Raw genomic sequence first — 22,102 nt, 5'->3', positions numbered from 1 at the left:
TGGATGGAGAGAAGAAACCTGGACTGGGCCCTGCTGATGTCTCAGGGTTCAAAATTACTGAGAGAGTTGTCTTCACACTTGTGATTTCAGTGGGATGTGGAGAGGGTTGGTGCAGCTTTTGTAGAAGAAATGGTCACCAGGTCAATCCACAAATCTCTGCCATGGGGTGGTGCCAGGGAGGAGGACCAGGTGGAAAAGGGCCAGAGGAGCCACAGAAATGATGCGAGGCTGGAACAGCTCTGCTGGGAGGACAGGCTGAGAGAGCTGGGGTGTTCAGCTGGAGAAGAGAAGCTCCAGGGAGACCTTAGTGCGGCCTTTCTGGACTGAAAAGGGGCCTGTAGGAAAGATGGGGACAGACTTTTGAGCAGGGCCTGTTGTGACAGGACAAGAGGTGATGGTTTTAAATGAAAGGAGGGGAAATTCAGGCCAAATGTGAGGAAGAAATGTTTTCCCTTGAGGATGGTGAGAGCCTGTCCCAGGTTGGCCAGAGAGGTGGTGGATGAACCATCCCTGGAGACATCCCAGGCCAGGCTGGACGGGGCTCCGAGCAACCTGAGCTGGGGAAGATGTCCCTGCTCATGGCAGGGGTGGCACTGGGGGAGCTTTGAAGGTTCCTTCAACCCAAATTATTCTATGATTCTATGACATCAAATGTGCCCAGGAGAAGCACACTTGTCCAGATACTGCCCAGCATCATGATTGCATGTTCAGTACTGGAGACCCCAAGCACCTGGATGTCACATAGCAGGTGTCAGAACTGCTGGGATGGCCTGAGGGGAACCACGTTGCCCAAGTCTCCAGCTGCCCTGACACAGAAGCAGATCATAAAATCATAGAATCATTTTGGCTGGAAAAGCCCCTCCAGATCATCAAGTCCAACTGTTAACCCAACATTGGCACTAGCCCATGTCAGTAAAAACCTCATCTACACGTCTGTTCAACCCCTCCAGGGATGGTGACTCCACCACTGTCCTGGGCAGCCTGTTCCAATGCCCCACAGCCCTTTGGGGAAGAAATTGTTCCCAACATCCAACCTCAGCCTCTCCTGGCGAAACTTGAGGCCGTTTCCTCTGCTCCTGGCACTTGTTCTTTGGGAGCAGAGCCCGACCCCCCCTGGCTCCAAGCTCCTTTCAGGCAGTTCAGAGATCAGAAGGTCTCCCCTCAGCTCCTGTTCTCCAGCTGAACCCCCCAGGTCCCTCAGCTGCTCCTCATGAGATCCTTCCTAAGTGGGTGATGCAGCTGCATACAGCTGGGGCTGGCAGGGGATGCAGGTGAAGAAGCAAATCTGGGTTGAGGCTGGAGGTCAGGGCATGTGATGAGAGGCTGAGAGCTGGGTGGGTACAGTGGGAGAGAAGGAAAAGTCAGATTTTATCGGTCTCTGCAAGTCCCTGTTGGGATGGTGCTGAGGAGACAGAGATGGGCTCTCCTCAGGGGTGCCCAGTGATGTGACAAGAGGCATTAGCCCAGATTGTAACTCAGGAAATTGTAATTAGTTATCCCAGACTCCTGAGCAATCAAGTTTTCTATGGTACTCCTGTTCCATTTATTTCTAAAGAGCATTTGACATCGCACTTTCCCCAAGGCCCCGGTGAGACTAAGGAGCACGTTGGAGATTGGCAATCCTTACTCACTGACACAGAGGAGCATCCAGCCTAATTGAGGTACCTAATTTTGAACAGTAGCTGTGCTGACGCTTCTCCTTAACCCATGGAAAAATATATATGTCTGCAGTGAAGTCTAAATCACTCAATGAAGGTTTCTCCAGTGACCACAGAGAGATGCTGGAGCAGCCACAGACCTAAGCAAGGAAGTCTCATCTGGTTTAGAGGTGATGAATCCAGGCCTGGGGTTCTTGTGCTGTGATTGCTCAATAAGAGGGTCAGGTCCTCCTTGCTGACCCCAGATCTCCTACAGACTGATCTGACATCATATGATTGAAAAATATTTATCACTTCGGTGTCTTGGCCTTCCCAGATGCTACTGGAAACGAAAGAGAGAAGTATCAGCCCCTGAAAACCTATGATTTGAACGTGGACTGAGAACATTTTATAGATGTCTCTTGGGCTGACATTGAAATCTGACCTTGACCTCCAGAAATGACCAGAGCTTGAAGGCAGCTGCTTTCATTATGAAACTCCAGTTCTCCATCCAACAGGGAAACCTTTCCACAGGTGAAAAAAGCATTTCCAATGCCTGGAAAATGGGTGAGTTTTGGTGCATACTCACCTTTTACCAAGCAGGTTGATACCGCTATGATGGCAAAAAGCAGCAGTTGACAATCTCCCTTCCTGAACTGCACGGCCAACTACCACTTTTAACTTAATCTACTGCTCTGTTTGTTTTACTTGGTATCTCTTGTCTCACTGGTAATATATCATTTTACTGCTTGGGGGATAATCTCTTATTCTGTTGCTTGCTGAGGTAGTTTGCTGATTTCAGAGCAAGATACTGGTCTTCCTGTTTTTTAATGATGATCTACCACTTTTATAAATGATCTGCTGGATTTCCAGACATTCAACAGCCCACCTAGAGCTGTGGCTTCCAGAGGATTGCTGGCCATCAGATGGCCAGATATTCATGTCTTGTCAATCTGATACATCCAGGATGAGTTAGGCTAATGCTCATTGGTATAAATATTTCTTATATGAAGATCCTGGCCAAGTCAAGACACCATTTGGGGAAGTTCTGGCTGGCCTGACAGAGTGTAGGAGTTGAAGAATGAGAGATTAAGTGTTTCCCACGGTCTCGTGGGACCGTGCTCCCTTCTTGACCCACATCCTACAACGTTTGGGTCTCCAAACCTTTGAATCTGTGATGACCAGCAGAGACGCAGCAGCCCAGACAGCAGCCTGGCTGAATGAAGACATGTGGAGGCCAACCATATGCTCTGTCAAGGGCTGCAGGTCTGATTAATGTCAGGGTCCAAATCCTGAAGGATGGGGAAAATCCGTTCATACAGCTCTGTGTAAATCATACTTAATTTTTCACTGGTAGACAGGGAGGCTATGGGGAGGGGACTGGGAAACACAGAGGTTAAATGACTTACCCCAAGCTGCAAAGGATAGAGATTTCCAAACTTGCAGACCAGTCGCTTGGTCACCGGGCCTCAATTTAATTAGCTAGTGTGTTTTTATTTAAGAATGACAGCGCATTACGTTTCTTTGTAATTCATGGACCTCACCCCACTGTGTGCAGATACAGATCAAAGAGATGGCTCAAGCTCACAGCCTTTCTGCTAGAAATAGTTCTTTTCATGCCTTATATTTGAGAACATCAACAGTATCTAAAACATTCAGCAAATTATTTCTTTTCTACTTAAAAGCAGACTCCCTTCAAATAATTTCCTCTTTCTTTGGTGCAAGTTTCCACACTCTGAAAGCTCCACGCAGAGCCCTCGGAAATAAATCAGATCTCAAGCGTTCAGCCCCATTGCTCATTTTGCAGGTCCACGTTTTGCAAGCAGACCCTTTTCATGTTCATACGACAGCCTGCTCGCAAACGCTGGCAGAAAAATAGTCATTTCTGAAATCACTAGCCACCAAATCCCTGCCTAAGCTTGGAGTGATTAAGCCTGGGTTATCATAACAACGTCAAAGTGCATGACGCCCCGTGTAATATCTTCATGGGTTCTGCCATGACAGTGTTAGGTGTGAAAGTAATTGCTGCTCTGTCTTGTTTTCATCATCATTCCTTCTCTCCTGACCTAGGAACACGGTTGGGTTGTTCTTCCTGACTTAAGGCGTCTTGATCAGATTCAGTGAAACGATGCTGAGAAGAAAATCAGGTCCATGACTAATAGTAATTCTCACTGACCTCAATTTGGGCAACACTTACGCCAGAGAGGTGACCTGATTAGTGGGTGGATGAGCTATTTATACCACAAACACTTAACCTGATGATTCCCTTCCTGCGTTGCTCTCTTCAACTTTCCCTTGTCTGCAGAAAGCAAAGACTCTTCTACAACCAAGCCCTTTCCCTAGTCAGTTTGAAAGGGGCTGCCACATTTTAGGCCTCTTTAGACATATACATTACTGCATCGACCCTTATAGACGTAGCCATCAGAAGCAAAAGCAAAAGGCCAGTTCTTCATTATCAACTGGAGTTTTGCAGGTAGGTTGCTTCTGTAGAGTTGTAGAATCATAGAATCGTGTAGGCTGGAAAAGACCTTTAATATAGAGTCTAACTGTTAACCTAACACTGCCAAATCCACCACTAACCCATGTCCCTAAGAACCTCATCTCTGCATCTGTCCAACCCCTCCAGGGATGGTGACTCCAGCACTACCCTGGGCAGCCTGTTCCAATGCCCAACAGCCCTTTGGGGAAGAAATTGTTCCCAAGATCCAACCTCAACCTCCCCTGGAGCAACTTGAGGCCGTTTCCTCTGCTCCTGGCGCTTGTTCCTGGGAGCAGAGCCCGACCCCCCTGGCTCCAAGCTCCTTTCAGGCAGTTCAGAGATCAGAAGGTCTCCCCTCAGCTCCTGTTCTCCAGCTGAACCCCCCAGGTCCCTCAGCCGCTCCCATCACACTTGTGCTCCAGCCCCTTCCCCAGCTCCGTTCCCTTCTCTCAACTCGCTCCAGCACCTCAAGGCCTTTCTTGTCTTGAGGGGCCCAAAACTGCCCCCAGGATTGGCGGTTTGGCCTCCCCAGGTCCCAGCACAGGGACGGTCACTGCCCTGGGCCTGCTGGCCACACCAGTGCTGGCACCAGCCAGGATGCTGGTGGCCTCTTGGCCACCTGGGCACACGCTGGCTCATGTTCAGCTGCTGTCACCAACACCCCCAGCTCCTTTTCTGCCGGGCACTTTCCAGCCGCTCTTCCCCAAGCCTGTAGCGCTGCCTGGGGTTGCTGTGACCCCAGTGCGGGACCCAGCACTTGGCCTTGGTGAACCTCATGTGGTCAATCGATTGAATTTCAATTGGCCTATCAATCCAGCCAGTCCAGATCCCTCTGTATGGCCTTCCTACCCTCTAGCAGATCAACACTCTCACCCAACTTGGTGTTGTCTACAACCTTACTGAGGGTGCAGTCTACCCCCTTGTCCAGATCCTTGATAAAGATATTAAACGGAACTGGCCCCAGCACTGAGCCTTGGGGAACACCACTCATGACTGGCCACCAACTGGATTTGACTCTATGCACCACAGCTCTTTGGGCCTGGCCTTCCAGCAGGTTTAGGTTGGGTTGGAAAGGATCTTAAAGCTCATATAGCCCAACTCCCCTGCCATAACCTGATCTACAACCAGATCAGGTTACCCAGCCTGGCCTGGGATGTCTCCAGGGATGGGACATCCACCACCTCTCTGGGCAACCTGTGCCGGTGTTTCATCACCTGCATTGTAAAAAATGTCTTCCTTATATGTCGTCTCAGCCTACCATCTTTTAGTTTAAAACCATCACCCCTTGTCCTAGTGCTACAGGTCCTTTCTGCCTGTCATCTCCTGCTGTCTTTGGCTGTTAGTAGCTACCAAGTAAGTGAAGGAGCTGGTAGGCATAGGGCAGACCAACAGCTGGGTGGCTTGGCAGATGGTAATTTTTGAGGAGCTGGCTCATGTTCCCAAAAGAGGGGCTCTATGGAGGAAAACTCCCAAGTGTGAGGGTGAGATGGCTGGTTTGGATCTCACTGCCTGATGAGCATAGATGGGAGGGAGATGACAGCCCTGGGACATCATCTGCATCCCAGCTGCCACCTGATGTTCATTCAGTTGGGTGGGAGAAAGAAGTGCCTTCCAAAACCTGCCTTATCCAAATGGTCCTTGCTGTACCGTCAGCACATCTAGGGTGAGGAGCAAACAAACTGGACACCCCAAAGCTCTGTGTTACCCCAAAATTCATGCAGTTATCCAAGGATGTGACTCCACACTGATGCTGATTGGGGGCCTGCAGAGCAGTTGCGAAGGATTTGAGGAGGATGTGAGCTGGTCTGCAGGGTGGCATGTTGCACACCCTCCTGTACCATGGCAAATGTGAGCCAGCTCCACCCTCTCAAATGAAGGGGCATGATTTCACCTCCCATTACCTCATGCTTACCACAGGGCAAGAGCATGGATGTGGACAGTATGACACATCACAACTTCACACCCTTGCCTTGGTGACTTGCTCCTGTATCCATACCCTTTTTGTATTTATATTCCTCAATGGGAGGAGGCTAAACATATTCATCCAAAGTTTTATAGGTTTGGCAAAAATGGTCCTACACAGCATGTCACACAACCTCTACAAAAGGCAAGATCAGAGATTTCCAACATGACTTAAACTATCCTGGATTTATCATGGAGGAAGCAAAGACCGATTTGTATCTTAAAATGCAAGTGCTATGCTTCAGTGAAAAGCAGATTGATGCCTCAGATAAGAAGCATGGCATTAGTGGGTGTTTGTTTGTTTGTTTGTTTGTTTTTCTGCTGGTAAGGAGCTTTTATCCTAATATGAGTCCCAGAAATCAGCACAAAGCATTACAAGGGAGAAAGAACAATCCTAATCCTGTGTATCAGCAGTGTCTAACCTGCCAAGCATAAATATTCATGTAATGACTTCACAGTTACTTGGTAACCACAACAAAGCACACATAGAAAATGTAATTACAGGGCTCCGTAAACTCATCTTAAATTATCACCTATAGCCAGGCATATATTATTAGATATTAGATTCTTCCTTAGATCAGAATCTCATGTTCCTTGTGTCTAATTTGAAATAACTATCTCCTTATTGCCAAGCGACGAAATCTAAATGGAGTCATGTTAAGTCCTACTTCTCAGCCCAATTAAGGAAAAGTGATTACGGATCTGGAAGCAGATGCAGATATTACTGGGGAAGGGATGATGGCAGGAGCCTACAGGAAGCAGTCGATGCTTTCCCGGGGTCATTTGTAGGGGAACCCGTAGGAACAGAGTTTCTATTGTTATACACTTCAGAGTATGTGGGGTGGAGAGGGGGCGAGAGACTGGATTCCCATTTTTAAGTGCTTTGGAGGTTTTCAGAAGGAGTCAGGTTCCATTGTTGCAATTTAAATATTCTCTAAGCTTGCTGGGAACAATAGGCATTTTCACTGCTTTTCCCTCTGCGCCCTTCCCTCTCTTGATGAGGTTCACACTCTTTGGTCATCCAACAACTGCCATTGATCTTTATTCCATGTGGGGGGAGGCGGTTGGATGCACTTATCCCAACAAAAGACAGAAGAGATGTAGAGACATGTCCTTGGAGCTCTCTGAACGCAACAGGCAGGAGAAGCAGGTGGCTTTGTAGCTGTCTTGGCTGCATGCACCTGAGTCATTTTAGGGAGGACCATCTGTCAAATGCACCACGAATTGTCCTGGATGGATGGTCCTTTTTGCTTAGCAGGATGACAATGTGTGCAGCATCCCCGGGGTGGCTCAATGTCCTTGGCATGGCTGATGATGTGGTGGAAAAGCACCGAGAGTCAACATACAGATGGACCAACCTTCTCCAGAGGGCTCTTTGGTCCTGGAAATGATCAGGTCTCCTCACCAAGGTGGAGGAGTCTGGGGACAAAGTCATCCTTCTCCAAACCCCAAAGAGAAGGTGTGAAAGTCACAGGCAGCAGCTGTGAAGGGACTGAGGGCTCAGAGGACATGCATCCTGCTGCATGCACCCAGGAGCACAAGTAATTACTCCTACAGGGAAGAGACATTATGGCAGAAGTGGCCATAAGATAAATACAGAAACGGGGATGTATTTGCAAGCACTTTTAGCGAAGAGAGTAAAATCAGGGACAGACACTGACCCCCAGTTCCCTGTAGTGACCAAAGGATTTGAGTCACCATCCCTGGAGCTGTTTAGAAGATGCGTAGATGATGTTCTTAGGGACATGGTTTAGTGGTGAACTCGTCAGTCTTGGGTTAACAGTTGGACTCAATGATCATAAAGGTATTTTTCCAACCAAAATAATTCTATGATCCTATTCTAAAACTTCTAAAAATGGTGGCTCTGGTCTGTTGAGAGATGGCTTTGCCCCAGCTGCCTGCCCATTTTCTGCCCTTGGTTTAGTTGCTCCATCCCAAATTGCTTGATCCTAAAGGCAGAGGGCAGCCGGAGAAGAGCATCTGTCTAATGCATTTATCAATGAGTTCAGGGTGGAAATTAGGAGTGAGTGAGACCTTGTTTTTCTGCTCTGGAAGGAGAGTCTTTGATTTTGATATCTCCTACTCCATGAAATCTGAACATGCAAACAAACACACAGATGCACCAGGAAAAAAAAATCTAACCCACCAAAAAAAGACCGAGTTCAAGAAAACCACTCAATTTCGTTTGAAATCCAGCTTTTTTAGAGTCTTTCATATTTCCTTGTATGAAAAGAGTACTTGCCCTATGAAAAATGGAGAAAACAAAAAAAAAAAAAAGTCAAAGCATTCTGTTCTGCAGACACATGGACCTTGGACATTGTCGGAATGTGCCTGCTCAGTTTTAACACAGGATCGTGCTGAAGTCAGGACTCAGAAAGAAGTTTTAATTTCAGTGAAAACTGCACTTCCTTTTGTTGGGAAAATAAAAGTTTTGACTGAAACTTTATGATTACTCTATTTATGATGCTGGGGCTAAATTATAAATGCAATTTGTGTATTGGAAATCCCCTTGAAATTTCAATTAAACTTGATATATGTGCTTTCAGCATCCTTTCCTAAGAGAGTTTGTTTCTGGGCCAAATTATTCCATCTTTACTCATACATTTGTAAGTGGAGTCTTTCTTACTGCACGCTTCAGAGTCCGATCCTTTTCTCCTTTTCTTTCAAACTACTGCAGGTTTCCCCAAGAAAAAACAAGAAGAAGACAAAACATACTCTAACAGCAGTAGCTCTTTTTCCATTGCTCTCCATCTGGTACGTGATCTGTGATCATACCTCCAGGTCATTATGCTTGTAATGTTTATTGGAAAAATCAATCTTTAACTTTAAGACTTTACACAGGAAATATTAAAGTAAATTAGGGCCCTATACATCCATTTTCAAATTTCCTTTCGACCTCACAGTACCTGCTTCTTTCATGAAAAGAAATCAAGATTATTATTTTTTTGCAAAGCTGTTCCATTTTTGCATAACTGACAAAATTTCCTGGAAATACAATTTGCCCAGCTACCTTAGTTATTATCTCCAGCCCATATTAGCAGCTAAGCGGTTGTTGACATTCCCTTTCAATATTGCTACTAAAACTCCATGAAGCTTATGCAGAATTTATATACGAATGTCAACTCATTTTTAAAATATGTAATAGGAAAAGATCAGCCAATGCCTTTCTGGCCACCTACGTTTCAGAAGGTATTGGCTGGTGTTAAAGTAGTGTATACATATATATTTTAAGAAACCACACATTTTCTGGGCCAGAATCCAAGGGCATATAAAGTAGTTTAGTCAGTTATGACTGGATGAGGAGCTAGATGGAAAACAGAGCGTTCTCAGAGGCTTTGGGTGCACATGAATTTCTTTCCAAAATTAATGTGAGTGGGGGTCATTAATTTTACTTTTATTTTGGTGGATGAAATGTCGCTCTTCTGGATATTCTCAGGGCGTGACGTGAAGCCACATCTAGCGAAGGCAGGACCCTCCGGCCCCCGTCGATGCCTTCCAGTGCTGAGACTGAACACATCCCGCTATTCACAGCACTTTTGGGCTGGAACAGAAATACTGTGACAAACAAAAATTTTAAAAAATATATATATTACGGTGACAGCTTGAGGTCTGAGGGCCTCGTGGAATGAGATGAAAGCCACCAAGACAGACCAGGGCACTGAAAGGGCAAAATGCAAAGGACCGATGGACCAATGCTCCAGGGTCCTGCACCCTCTCTGGGTTTGATCCTGCAAAGCCCGTGTGACCTTTGCCACTTGCAGCTATAGTAGCATAAATAAATTTAAACAATATTGACTTTTCTCCCTTTGTTTTGACAAAGGATTGAGGCTACTTTGCAGATGCTTTGGGTCTGTTCGTAACAGGGTCATCTCTAGGTGGAAGGTGCTAGTGAAGAGCAAGTTATTCTTGTTCTTTATCGTTGATATTTTCCCCCTTTAATATCATTAGAGCTGATGTGTCCTTCGGGTTTCTCATGGAACCAGCTCATCTTCTCTATCCCAAGAAAACACTGTGTTTAAAACACAGCTAAAAGCTGCTCGAGGCTGCGTCTTTAACGATGCCAGTGGGAAGATTGCATAACATAAAAATAAGTTTAAAAGTAATCAGATCTTCCTTTTCAAAAATAAGTAAAAAAATAAAAAGGCGCTGTTTTTCTTGCATTGCGGGACCACATCTACCAGCTGTAGACCCAGCTTATTTTCATAACAGAGCACACAAGACACCATAATAAACAGTCAAGAACAAAACCACATGCTGCCATGAAATGCGGCTGAATATCAAAATGTACGAGGGAGAGGCCAGATTCAGTGATGCCTCTTGGTTCTAATGTGGTTCTAAGGGTCAAGAGACCACCAGAGCCCCACAGATGCAGGAACTGATGCTGCAGGGACTGTAGCAGCTGGCATAGGAGCATCACTACATCCCATGCACACAACCTCACCCCAGGTCACCCAGACCACAGATGAGCCCCTGGGAGGTGCCACCACCAGAGCTCCCAGTTTTGCAAGGGTGGCAAGTTTTTCCTCCCCAGGAACAATTTGCACAACCAGCATCAGATGTTAATTTTCTGTCCTGAGATCTCTCTCTCAGATCGACTCTATCATTTATTTCCAAGCCCCTGGGCTATTGTAGGCTGGACTTCATTTGTTTTAAACTCCTCTGCCTGGGACCTATTGTTCTGAGCTGCTGGTTCACAGCTCTGTAAGTCATTACCAGCTGCACCCCTTGCCCCAGAAGGAGCCGTTGGGTCTTTTTAATTCATTTTTTTTAAACACAGAAAATTAGTTTCATGGCTGAAAAAGAGAAAAACCCTGGAATCTCATACACCAAAAAAAGAGAAGAGAGTGCGATTACATTACAACATGGTGCACCAGAAAGTTTACTAATGACCTGCCTGCAACCAAATGGCTAAGCTACCAAACAGGACCAGAATTTGTGGCGTGACTCAAGCCTGGTCCAGGATGCTCAGATGCAGCTCAGGATTTCCCCAGCACACCAGGCTATTCAGAACAAAACTGTAGGTATAGACAATTACAGAGGCAGTTGACAGCTGCAAAGAAGCTTGATCCGAGCTTAACCAGGGCTCCATGGTGCGTGGATCACAAGTCTGCAGGTGACCAGTAGTGTGTCTTGTATCTCGTCCTTCTTCTGCAGGTGTGGGTCATTTGTGTGCTCCCTTGCTCAAACACATCCAGAGCTATAACCTTGAAGGCACAGCGCTCCCAGGAATAGAGCCCATATCCTGGAACAACAACTGGAAGTCACTGGTGGGGGAGGAGAAGATGCTTTGTGAAAGCATCAACCAGTAGGTTGTACCTGGAGAGTAACCACAGGCTGTGTAGGACCCAATTGAAAGAGGAAGAGAAAGAAGAAAAAAAAAAAACAACAAACCAACAGCATTTTATTTGAGGCATGACCTACTAATTTACTAACTTTATTCCCCCCAGATGTGAGCAGCCACATCTTTACCACCTTTTAGGATCATCTGTGCAAAAGGGTCTCTGCAGACTACTGCTTTAGACACTAGGGGACATGGGGTTGGAGCAGACCTGGCAGATCTGACCATCAGACAGTCTAAACCAACTCTCTGGATAAGACCATAATTTCTCCCTGTCATTCATGCGTTAAGCTCCTTGCAGTACAGTTTTGATGATTCCATTTCTCATCAGGGTAAGGAGAAAGTCCTGTGAGGCTGGGAAGTTTTCTTTCTGGTGGGGCCACATTTGGGTGGATCTAGGACCCTTTTAACCTTAATCCACCTGTGGCTTAATGTCTTAAATTCCTTCTCCATGTATGAGCTGCCACTTCATTCCCATTTTATTAGGCTCCCAGGAAAGCTGTGAGGGCTCAGGGATCTTATCACCATCAAAGGCTGGAGGGTTCTAATGCCACGGGTTCCATGGAAACTTCTCGTGGGATCACCCACTTGCCTGCATTATTTCCAGCTGTGCTCACAACTCCATGTATGATGCAGGAGAGTCAGAGAAGTTTATGTCACTTCTCTTCCATGTGTGATAAAAGAATGGTTGGTCCTGGACACTGGACAAAAGGGAGGTCCACTTCAGGTCATCTGGAGACGGTGTTTGCCAGGAACTAGACTGCGGGCAAAGGGATTGTCTTAGCACCAAAAACATTCTAAGGAGGTAAATCACCTTCTGCTATTTCTCTTAAAACAGATAATGAGATAAACATAATCCTCATTTCTCAACTGGACATCAGGAGAAGAGTGATGGGCCATCACTCTTTTAACACAGGCCAAAGCCAAGAGGCTCTTGAGTTGTATATATCTCAAGGGTTGGCATCAGGAGGATGGATCAGACTCCTCAGTGATGCCCAGCAACAGGATGAGGGACAACGGGCACAGACTGGATTGCAGAAGGTTCCATCTGAATGTAAGGAGAAACTTTTCCTTTGAGGTTTCAGAGCCTGGACCAGGCTGCCCAGAGAGGTTGTGGAGTCTCCTTCTCTGGAGACATTCAAACCCACCTGGACACATTCCTGTGTGATCTGCTCTGGTGACCCTGCTTTAGCAGATGGGTTGAAATAGAAGTTCTCCAGGGGTCCCTTCAAACTCCAACCATTCTGTGATTCTGTGATTTATGGACCTCTGTGATGCTTGAGAACCCCTTTGCCAGTGTGAGTCATGTCAAACGGGCTTGTCATCCCTACTCTGCCCTGTGTAAAGTTGATCTGCTTGGATCCTGGTGGCTGCACACAGCCTGGCTGAGTGCACAGGAGGGATCAGAGCATCTGTGGCTAACGCATCTCATCCCCATGTGTTTTTGTCAGAGAGAGTTAGAGAGAAGCTGTCCAGGGGAGGAGAAGGGAGAGGCAGGGATGCTCCTCACTCCAACTGTTTGCAGACCAGGTGTAGGGTCATCCCTCAAATTCCCAGAGCTTTATTCCCCATCAAAAAATTTTCAAAGGCTACAGAGCCTCAGGAGAGCAGCAGCGGGATAATAAAGAGGTAATATATATATTATAGCTGGCAGGTGGGAGGGGACCAAAAAAATGGCAAAGTCACGAAGCAGAAGCAATATCCCGCTAAAATATGTGGTGGAGATTTATGCATTTCAGGAGCTGTCACCTCCATGGGTTGTACTGTCCTGCTTATTTTTTCAGACGTGAGAGTAAACCAGATGAAAACTTGACTTATGGTTTGCTTGCACTTTCAAAAGGAGAAATTCAACAGGCAGTAATATATCGGGGACTTCTCAGGGTGTTGCCCAGTTATTGCTCCATAAAAGCCAAAATGCAAGTCTTTGCTCCCAAGTGACATAGAAATCCCATTCCTCCTCAGCTCTGTGCAAGATGCATCATCATGCACACTGCAAAGCAGTCGATCTCTGAGATCTGCATGTATAGCCTTGTAGGCACATCCCAACCAGGTCCTGCTGACCTTGTCTGAGTGGCAAAAGTCTGGAATGAAGAAGGTGAAAGAATGAAGCACCCCTTCCCAAATCTGAAAGCCATGGGGAGTTTTGGGACAACACTACTGATGACAGCCCAGGCTAAATGTTTGACCATGACAGAGACAAGGACTGTAGGAGGTCTGAGCTTTGTGGACTTCATGGGTCTGAATCAGTTAGTGTTTGAGCTGTGTGTTGAATGAGCAGCCCCAAGAAACATGATTGCTGCCAGAGTTGTAAAGCCAGTAAAATCTGCATCATATATTGTTTCTTCTCCATCCCCCTCTGGGATGGCTGGTGGCACCCAGCACTCTAGATAGCTGATGGAGAGCAGTGTCACCATCTCCCTCTGGCTCACACTCTTCCAAAGACACAAGAAGGAAACATAAACTCCCTAAAGCTCTGTCCCTCCATCCAGGATTGCCTTCCTTGCCTCCTTGTATTTTCTTTAAAATTTCCTGATATGTGGTGTCTTCTCAAAACCTCTTTTCCAGGTGACAGCTGGCTTTGTGAGGTTCCCAGTTTTGTTGCCTTCAAATTTTGGAGGAGCCTATGAGAAAAGAGGCACAAGGACAGGAGCCACAGGAACCAAAATGTAAAGAAAACTGCCTTCAAATTTCATCTTGTTCTGCCTTACTCTGTTCTCCTTTGGTATCTTTTTGCATTTCCTGTATGTGAAGGACAGCCTGGCTAAGAAGACACTAAGGTTACAGAAGAGAAAGAAGGATCATGTGGACTGGTATCAAAATGATCTGTGTTGAGGCCATGGAAGTCCCAAATGTGAGGAAAAATAAACTTTGACTTGACAATGCAGAAGAACAAGTATCCACAGAGTGAGTTTGTAGACCTTTGCTAGATGACCATATCTCTTTTGGGTGACAAGTGATAGGATGAGAGGAAAAGGCATCAAGTCATAGATTGGATATTAGGAAAAATTTCTTCATGGAAAGGGTTGTCAGGCATTGGAACAGACTGCCCAGGGATGTAGTTGAGTCACCATCCCTGGAGGTGTTTAAAAGATGTGTAGATGTGGCACTTAGGGACATGGTTTAGTGGGACTTGGCAGTGTTAGGTTTATGGTTGGACTCGATTATCTTAAAGGTCTTTTCCAACCTAAATGATTCTATGATTCCTTAGCAGAGCAGCTTGGACATCTCTTCCATGCATTTCAGCTTCTTCTGTCTACCAGGTGGGACAACTCAAGACCAGGACTCAAAGCTGCCCCAGAAGTTTGGGCTGCTGCTAAACTGGTGAGGGAGGAGAAGGTTTCCTGACATCACACTCAAAAGGACATGTTTCTTTTCTCTTTGAGATGGTAAATTACAGCTGCCACCACTGCTACCAAATCCACTTCGCTGAATGACACACCAAGGGACGTGCAAGAAGTAGTCCCTTTATTTAGCCCTGGCAGTTTCTTCTCAGGTTCATCCTGAGCTCTTTCTCTATCACTCAGGGCAGCAAATCCAGCTCAAATTAACAGATGCTTCAAGGATTTTGGCACAGTGTAGAAAAGTACTGGGTGATCAAGGAGGCAATCACCTAAAGATAAAGAGTAAGTGATGGCAAGCTTCAGTTCTCTGTAAGTGAAGGACCAACAAGAGGCCTAAGTTGCCCTCAAGGCTTGCAAATGTTTTTCCCTGTCCCTTGTCCCTTTCTTTTGGGGAAAGGAGTGCCATGCGTGACCACGTCTGGGAGATGCTTGTTGTTCCCCTCTTGCCCATCAGTTCATAGGGCTGTAGGTCCACTGGCTCCTCCATCAGCTCCCAAGGGCTCCATCTAAACTTCAAAAGAGGAGAGGACCTAGGATGGACAGCAGTCTCACATATTTTTCCATACTAGTGTTTTATCCTATGCATAACCAAAGTTTTGTTTTCTTCACCACACTGACAGCAGTTGAAATGATGTGATGGTTCTGGGTAGAAGAAGCTGTAAACACCACTGTTGCAAGGGAAAAAGAGCTCTCAGAGGCTATGATGAAAGCAACAAACTTGTTTTTTTTAAAAAAAAGTAAAAATGCTGAGAACAGAGTCTGGCTAGCCTGAAGGCTGAAAGAAATACTGTTCATGGCACAAAAGAAACACTGCATGAGAATAAATTGTCTGTGGCCAAATTTACATAATTTGCTTCTATTTTGTGGTACCTTAATTTTAGGAGGGACTCAGCTTGAGACAAACCATAGGGACATGATGGGTGGGTTGAGTTCAGCGTTGTCCCAACACCCTGCATGAATCGCTCCTTGGACAAACCTCAAAAAAGTGGTGGCATCCAAAATGCCAAGTCCCTCTTGAAAATGTTTGTGTGGACACTGAGGAGACAAAACCAAGCCTGGATTTCAAAGCTGTAGTCAATTTGAAGGTCTAAATTTTGATCCATTAACTGTGGGAAGAGTGAGGAGGTGGACCCACATTCCCAAAGGGCTCTTAAAGCTCTGACTTTGCCTGTGCCTAATATTTGAGGGGAGAGGTGGTGACAATCTGGGGATGGTCCTGCTTTGATCTGTCTGGTACCTACATGTCTTGTAGCCCAGCAATGCCTATTGTCCCTTTCTCTGCTGACATTTTATTCATCTGAGATTTTAAACCCAGTGGTAGAAGCAAGAGGGGAACCAGGGAGGAAAATTTCCAGCTTGGGTTTACAACAACCCCTTTGCTCCCGACTCTGGTGAGACCCCCCTGCAGTGCTGGTCCAGCTCTGGGTCCTCAGCACAGGACACACATGGACCTGCTGGAGAGGGGCCAGAGGAGCCACAGAAATGATGCGAGGCTGGAACAGCTCTGCTGGAGGACAGGCTGAGAGAGTTGGGGTGTTCAGCTGGAAAAGAGAAGCTCTGGGGACACTTTATTGCAGCCTTTTTGTACTTAAAAGGGGCTGATAAGAAAGATGGGGACAGACTTTTTAGCAGGGCTTGTTGCAACAGGACAAGGAGTAATGGTTTTAAACTACAAAAGAGGAGAGATTCAGGTGACACATGAAGAAGAAGTTGTTAATGATGAGGATGGTAAAATACTGGCACAGGTTGCCCAGAGAGGTGGTGGATGCCCCATCCCTGGGGCTCTGAGCAACCTGATCTGTGAAGATGTCCCTGCTCATGGCAGGGGGGTTGGACTAGATGACTTTTGAAGATCCCTTCCAACCCAAACTATTCTGTGATTTTATGATTCTATGTTTCTGTGATTCTATGATTCCCTGCACCTTCTCCACACAGCAGTGGGCTGGCAGTGGACAGCGATATAATCCTTCATTTCAGATGCCCATGTTAGGATGAAAACCAACCAGCACCATGCAGTGTCCTGCTGTCTCCTGGGAGACATCCCAGGCATGGGAGCAGCTGCTGCTGTATGCAAGGCAGGACGGCTCCCCATCATCCTCCCAGTCTTTATTTCCTTAGCTCTCCCGATGATACAGCTTGAAGCACAGAAGTGTTCTGTGAGGAATGTGTTTCGAGATGAAGATGAATACCTCAGAGCCTGACAGTGTAAACACTGAGAGCCTGTTTGGCTTCTTCCAGTGCCAGCTCCCTGGATGGACGTAGAAAATCCCCTTCACCACCCGTGGAGGCTATTTGGTTCCCTCTGATGAGTTGGAGCTGTTCTGACCCAAAGCAGATGGAGTCAGTTATTTACACCACGTTCTCCTGGGGTGCACTCTTGACCCACTGGTCTCAATAGACATATGCTCTGGTGCCGGCTGATTGTTTCTGTATGACACAGAGAACATTGGTGGAGCAGAGCCAGGCAGAGGCCCTCAGAGAATGAGCAAACGATGGGGATGTAGTGCTGGGAGAAGAGTTGCTGGTCTCATACCAAGCAGCTGTGCCTTGTGTTCAGGTGGCAGGAAGGGAAGAAAAATGCCCTTGCTGGCCCCTTGCAGGCTGAGCTGGGTGGTGGGCAGTGGTTGAGGGTATAGGGGATGCACCCTTGATGGAATGTCACTAAGGGCTGGAATTGAGCATGATGTGGAAGGCAGGGGAAAGGAGGGGAGCTCTGAGATGCATTGGTCCTGGAAACTCCATGTGAGACCATTTCAGGGGTCGAAGACAATTCAGTGTGTCCTGACTCTGCCTGGGGTTCTGAGGAGCAAGGCAGAAGGTCGTGCCATGGTTATTTCTGCTCCAGATCCCTCTCGATCCTTTGACTATGTTCATTTGGGAAACCCATCTTTCCCTTACCTTTACCTCTCCTGCTCTTTAACCCTTGAGTCAAAGTTCGGGGTCCCTTGAAATGTGCCCCAAGAGGAGAAGTACCATGAAACTCAGAATTTCTACAGTCTCCTGCAGCTTTGTAGCCCAGAGCAAACATGCTCGTACCTGCGAGCCAGCTGAGCACAGCAGGCAGCTGCTGTCCCAGCTGCTGCAAGAGGAGAGGTGAAGGAATTTCAGAGATAGCATGTGGGGAAGGGTGTTGAAGAGTTGTAAGGACTTCAGGACTTGATGAGTATGATTGCTTGAGACAAAGCCAACAGACACTTACTTGCTCCTGCTCCATTTTAACCCTTCTTCCCATTTTTTTTTTCCTCCACAGAAAGAAAGCTTCAAGCTCAGAATGAGCAAAAAAGATTAAGTATAAGGAGTTACATTTTCCTGGCTGCTATCAAAACCACTTTTCCAACTTTTCTCCTTTTTTTTTTCCTCTCTTTCTTTTCGCACTGACATACCTTTAACGTTTTATGAGCTGAACTGTATTTCATTGCATGAGGCACTGGCAGACAATCTGAGAGCCTTTTATTCTGAGGTGCTTTTCAGCTTCCAGGCTATGATCTACATCACCTCAAGCCAAAACCAGGCTTCAGCCATGGGCCTGGCTGATATTTTACAGGGGAAGGGAGCGAGGCATCAACTTAAAAAAGTGTTTGAAGTCCCAAGTGTTGCATATTAAGATATGCCAAGTTTGAACTCCACGCAGCATGCTCACTTGGCAGAGGTGCTTACCTGGGGTAATTATTTCAAAATCGACAACACCGGACAGGCTGACACAGCAACTTCACCAGTGAGTTTCACCAGCTGTGAGTGGACCCAAGAGCAGCAGGAGACCAGCAGAAGACCTTGAAGTGAGCAGTTAACCCATGGAATGTCTTGCCAGATGATGTGATGGAGGCAAAACATGACTATGGGCTTGAGAGAAGGAGACCTTGGAAGAGACATCCATTGGAGATCACTATGATCACTTCAGCCAAGGAATGCTCTATGCAGAAAATGGTCAGAGGTTGGGAAAGTATGCAAGGGTAGTATCAAATGTGTTCATCCTGTTTGCATGTCCATTGAAGAACCAGGCTATATGGTCACTTACTATGTAAGTCAGAGTGTCCACCCTGCCTCTTCCCAAATGAAGTGGTGAAGCTATTTTACTGTGAACAACCAAGGAGAACTGGGAGCTTCTAATAGTTGAATTATATGTATTTTGCTTTGAAACGTATCCCAGCAGAGGCTGATCACAGAATCACAGAATCACAGAATCGATTGGGTTGGAAAAGACCTCAGAGATCATCGAGTCCAACCCTTGGTCCAACTCTAGTCCGTTTACTAGATCATGGCACATCCAATCTCAGTTTAAAAACCTCCATGGACGGCGAGTCCACCACCTCCCTGGGCAGCCATTCCAATGCCTGACCACTCTCTCTGCACAGAATTTATTTCTAATATCCAGCCTAAATTTCCCCTGTCAGAGTTGAAGCCCATGCCCCCTTGTCCTATTGCTGACTGCCTGGGAGAAGAGACCAGATGTTACTTTGGTCCCACAAAGATAAGCCGCATCCTTCTTCACTCCAGAGAGATAAGAGTTAAGAGGAGAAATAGAGGCCAGAAACCTACTGAGAAGGCAAGTGGCAGAAACAGTAACTGAATACAGCTCCCTTGGACTGGTTTACTCAGCCCTTACAGGCAGTGAATTGGTTATAATGAATCAGGCAGAGGGGCCTGATTAAATGGAAAGTCCCTGGCTGGCCTTGATGGGTTTTGAAGAGGAATAAACCCTATGGTCTGCCTCATCTTAGGGCTTGAGTCGGGGTCTGTTTCACAGGACCATAGAATAGTTTGAGTTGGAAGGGACCTTCACAGCTCATCCAGTGCCACCCCTGCCATGAGCAGGGACATCTTCACCAGCTCGGGTTGCTCAGAGCCCCGTCCAGCCTGGCCTGGGGTGTCTCCAGGGAGGGTTCATCCACAACCTCTCTGGCCAACCTGGGACAGGCTCTCACCACCCTCATGGGAAAACATTTCTTCCTCGTGTCTGGCCTGAATCTTCCCTCTTTTAGTTTAAAACGATCAACCCTTTTCCTGTCACAACAGGCCCTGCTAAAAAGTCTGTCCCCGTATTTCTTATGGACCCTTTTAAGTACAGAAAGGCTGCAGCAAATCTCCTTGGAGCTTCTCTTCTCCAGGCTGGACCCCCCAACTCTCAGCCTGTCCTCACAGGAGATCTGTGGGATCTGCAGGGGTGCAGCCTGTGGGAGACAGATGGAGGAATCATTACAGCTGATTTTCCAGAGGTTTCATCAGTGCACTCCGACCACAAGTGTCAATCTGACCTGATGCCAAACAAGTTTAATGGTGAGATGCTGGGATATATGTCTTCTAAATGTTCAAGAAGAAAAGAGTGTGTTGCTGCTGCTACCGTCCATCTGAAGTGATCCTCAATGTGAAGAGCATAGTCTGGGACTAAAGCCAGGGTGCAGCATGAATTCAAAGGACGGGCGCTAAGCCACCTCGGCTTGGTGTAAATCCACAATGCCCAGTCTGACCATAAAGGAGTTACACTGCCACAGCCTGAATGATTCCAGCTTCCAGCTGGGGTGAAACCTGATCAAAAGCATCCAGGGGAAGATTTGCACTCATGTCTCACTCAGAAGAGGAGAGCAAGATGGTGCCTAGAGATGTGGAGCTTTTGGGGACAGCAGCAACTTGAGAAGGACTTCTCTAGAAAGGCATGAAGGCCTTTGATTTAGCAGACCAGCATTGAATGAAAACTCTTTCTGATTGAACCCTACATGAAACTCAAGATGGGAGAGGCAATAGCTGTCACTTGGGGAGCTTGTGGGGTATGTGTGTGGCCTTTTTCATATGCCAGTGAGCTTCATCAACACTTCACCTCCCAGTGCCCGAACACCCTCTGATGTCAATGGACCACACTCAAAATTCAGTGCATAGGAACACAGAATCGTAGAATAATAGAATCATTTTGGTTGGTGGAGAGCATCAAGATCATCAAGTCCAACCATAACCTAACTCTGGCACTAAACCTTGGCCCTAAGAACCTCAAAGAGCTCAAGGGGAGAGGATAACTCCCATCGGTACAAGCTACCTAAGGAGGGCATGAATGTGCCACTAATTGGCATCTTAAAGGTTGGCCCACTGCTTTCTGGAAACATACCTAGATGACCTGGATGACACACCTGGAAGAAAATCACCAGCCTACATCATGATGAAGGCCAACTAAGGCCTCCTAATGTCTACATCTGATTTCAGAGGTGACGAATTTATGCCATCCAAGTTCCTTTCTCAAACAACATATTTTACTATGACGCCCGCAGAGCAGAAAAAAATATAGTTGTGTCACACGTGAGCAGTGTATTATTAAGTTTGGAATGCAATAAAATATGTTATCAATAATCAATTACTGCAATGCAGAGATACTTTGACTGTTTCAGATCCTTTTTAATCGCTCGGTGGGTTTCTGAACAGTGCTTCCACAGTTTGTCTTGCGTGAAGAAAACATGCTTTAGCTGTAAAACTGCTTTTAACCACTATTATTTCCGTATGTTGAATTTCTTGCCTTCTATAATCTTGCTTCAGATAACAACTTTGAGATAAATCCTCATTAGCTAGATATGGCCAATTTTCTTTGAAGCTCTCCTTTCTCAATGGCCACCTTGATAAGAAGATGTGGCATGGGAGCTGGTGGAGAGCTATGCCTAGCTCTTTTTCCTGATCTAAAATAAAGCTATTCCTCATACAAGATACTTCTCCCAGGTCTGAGATATTTAGGTACAAATGAATCCCTGCTGCTCCAGCTTTCAGATATAAAGGAAAATAAGAGTCTCCACCTGGGAATAAGACCAGCTTTGAAATGCCATAGTATGCATTTCAGAGCCAAATTCTCCCTGGTTCATAGGCTGCTTCAGTTAAGGAGATGCTGGGACATGCACTCTTGTAGCAGTTGTGAAGCCAAGCTCTTAACTCAGATGCATAATTCACCAGCCATACTGGGCCCTGGTATACTTGATATATATATGTCTCCTTTCTTCTCTGAGGTTATTCAAAAAGCATGTAATCAGGGGCTTGAGCACAGATCAGGGACACAAAAAATGCCCCAACATAAAGAAATACGGGCAAAAACAGGCTAGAGGCTAAAGAAGAGTAAAACTGCTGCTGATGGAAAAGAAGTTACCTGCAATTCAGCTGTGGGATTAGTTTTCTTAATGGCAATAGTGCAGCTAATTGCGTAGATGAGGTTCTTAGGGACATGGTTTAACAGTTGACTTGGCAGTGTTGCGTTAATGATTGGAATCTGTGATCTTAAAGGTATTTTCCAACCAAAATGATTCTATGATTCCAATAGGAACGAGAGCAGCAAAGCCAAATGTGATGCTGCATTAGGCAGCTGAGCGCACCACAAACACGG

At 46.3% G+C, this 22,102-nt stretch overlaps 1 long non-coding RNA gene across 1 annotated transcript in view; it reads left to right on the top strand.

The window, feature by feature from the left end:
- Positions 1 to 22,102, top strand: part of LOC309439606 — a 40,300-nt gene that overhangs the window by 3,518 nt on the left and 14,680 nt on the right. The window contains exons 2-3 of the long non-coding RNA XR_014184040.1: positions 1,583 to 2,204; positions 13,982 to 14,082. This is a non-coding gene — a long non-coding RNA (uncharacterized lncRNA). The remainder of the gene's footprint in view (positions 1 to 1,582; positions 2,205 to 13,981; positions 14,083 to 22,102) is intronic.

The sequence above is a fragment of the Streptopelia decaocto genome (assembly GCF_964273445.1).
Source record: "Streptopelia decaocto genome assembly, chromosome: 1".
NCBI lineage: Eukaryota > Metazoa > Chordata > Aves > Columbiformes > Columbidae > Streptopelia > Streptopelia decaocto.
Note: the sequence above shows the minus strand (reverse complement) of the source record. Positions and strands in the feature narration are given on the sequence as shown.